Below are 2,500 nucleotides of genomic sequence, written 5' to 3'. Positions count from 1 at the left end.
TCCCCCTTGGGATGCAGTCATAGGCTGCCCCTCTCAGTGCTACAGTCTACAAAACACTCTGGACTCACCATGTTGTTTGGGTGTCATATCCACAACCTCAGCCTCATGCTAATTATGTGACAGGGTTGACACCGTTATGCCCTAAAGTCACCATTGTATTTTTGGAATTCCCCTTCGTTCAGCTGTATTTGATCGTTGAACGTCCGTTCCTCTTTAACAGTGGCCCAGCTGTTCCCAGGCCAGTGGGGAATGTGTGTATGTGTGTGTGTGTGTGTGTGTGTGTGTGTGTGTGTGTGTGTGTGTGTGTGTGTGTGTGTGTGTGTGTGTGTGTGTGTGTGTGTGTGCTGTGTCTCTCAGAGATTGTGGCCACTGATAATGACCGCTTTGGTTGTATGATGTAGAGTTGGGGTTGATTATGTTTGATCCAGCTGGGCTTGTGTTTGTTGTTGATAGACACTGTGTGTTTGGAGATGGGTGGCCCTCAGATGTCCTGGCCACAGAGAGTCATGGAGGCCTGCTAGGGGGTGTTACTGGATGGATACAGCCATCTGCCAAATGTCAACATTGAGAGTCAAAGAGCAAGAGGATGCAATAAGATTGGGTTCTACTGGCGATAATGAACCTTCAATTTGATAATATCCCAAAAGAGTATGGCAGAAAACTGATGTTTTGGGCCTTTTAGAGAGGGTGTCAATGTCACAGAGATCTTTGCAGAAAAATAGAATAATATTAATAAGAATGATGATGATAATGCCAAGCCTAATAAAAGTAATGGAGGTGATTACGACAGGGATTATTACTCAGTTGGCAATGGAGGCCATTATCTCTATTGCAGTTTAATTGCATATAACGCTCTAAGAGCATGATTGAATCCAGACTGTTCATCAACCACATTCAGCTGTTCCCTCTTGAAGATAATTGCATATTGTCTTTTTCCTGTTTTGCATAAAAAGCAAGTCATCAAAATGAGCGGCACAATTACCCAGACTCTCGCCTCCTCTCTCTGGGTGTCGACGGTATCCCACCAGCAACACACATCGCACCACGTGTTCCTGTGTGTGTGTGTGTGTGTGTGTGTGTGTGTGTGTGTGTGTGTGTGTGTGTGTGTGTGTGTGTGTGTGCGTGCGTGTGTGTGTGTGTGTGTATGTGTGTGTGTGTGGTACTTACAAAGGTATTCGTCAGAGCCTCATGTCTCGAGCTACCTGTCTTTGGCGCAGGATCTCTTTGTCTTTTGTGTTTCTTTGATTATGACACAATTTAAGAGATTAAAGAGCCAAAGCCTACCACATATTGGGTGATAGATAACAGTGTTCTCATTACCTGGTAACCATCACCGTTTGATGTGGATAAACACTTTCAGAGTAGAGAAAGTGTATGAGGTACAATTACCGTTGAAACGCCTTACCTCAAATAGAGTCGACTGAGGCACGAAAGCGTTCAGCTGAATCAAGCCTCAACGTTCCAAATTCTCCCAACGTAAGCCATGGATTTTATTGGGCATCCGTGCTCAGATTCATCTCAACGGTATTAACGGTAACTGTACGTGTCATACTGTACGCAGGCTTGTCTGTTGTTCATCTGAGCCGGAGAGAGGAGATGTCTGCTGTTCATTGTCAAGTAGTAAGAGGGGGGAAGAGTGGGGGAGGAGGTATTTGTTGGGGTGTGGGTGCGAGAAGAGAGAGAGAGAGAGAGAGAGAGAGAGAGAGAGAGAGAGAGAGAGAGAGAGAGAGAGAGAGAGAGAAGGAGAGAGAAAGAGTGTGTGTAACAGCTTCGATAAATTGCAATGCTTTTTATTTTGTTGTTAGACCTGGAAAAACGGATTACCTCCCATTGAGGTTTTGAAAAAAAATGTTTCACGTTCACTGTAGTTTACTCTCCTGCCTATAAACCTGTAAAAATGCACGGGGCCTAATTTGTTTTATGAAAAACTAAAAAGGAGAAATATGAGGGAAAACAACAACAACAAGGACGCCCTTATAGGCCTGATGCCAGCTGGCCTTCATCCAAATTACAGCTTGAGTTATGCCAAACACAATGACAGCCTCATATCTCTGTCCACACACACACACACACACACACACACACACACACACACACACACACACACACACACACACACACACACACACACACACACACACACACACACACACACACACACACACACACACACGCTTGCACACACCATTCTAATCCAGCTCTTTGATATACTCTTTCTAGCTTATCTTCAGTTGTCCATCTTTCTTTCTGTAGGCCTGGTTGCCATAGCCTATCCTTTTGTAGAATATGAGCTCTCTCTCTCTCTCTATCTCTCCCCCTCTCTCTCTCTTTCTCTCTTTCTACGAGTGCCAGCCTGCATCCCTTCCTTTCAATTAGCAAACCTGAAGAGATCCACTGCTGCATTGCACTGCCCCTCCTCCCTCCAACAGCTCTCTTCCCCTCTTCCCTTCTCCTCCCTCTCTGTGTCTAGATCGTTCTGTCACTTTTTCTCAATTAGTGG

The 2,500-nt window shown here is 45.1% G+C and overlaps 1 protein-coding gene across 1 annotated transcript in view; it reads left to right on the top strand.

Annotated features, from left to right (window-relative positions):
* Positions 1 to 2,500, top strand: part of bahcc1a (BAH domain and coiled-coil containing 1a) — a 67,894-nt gene that overhangs the window by 34,320 nt on the left and 31,074 nt on the right. The gene's annotated exons all lie outside the window — the stretch shown is intronic.

This window comes from Argentina silus (genome assembly GCF_951799395.1).
Source record: "Argentina silus genome assembly, chromosome: 9".
Classification (NCBI taxonomy): Eukaryota; Metazoa; Chordata; class Actinopteri; order Argentiniformes; family Argentinidae; genus Argentina; species Argentina silus.
Note: the sequence above shows the minus strand (reverse complement) of the source record. Positions and strands in the feature narration are given on the sequence as shown.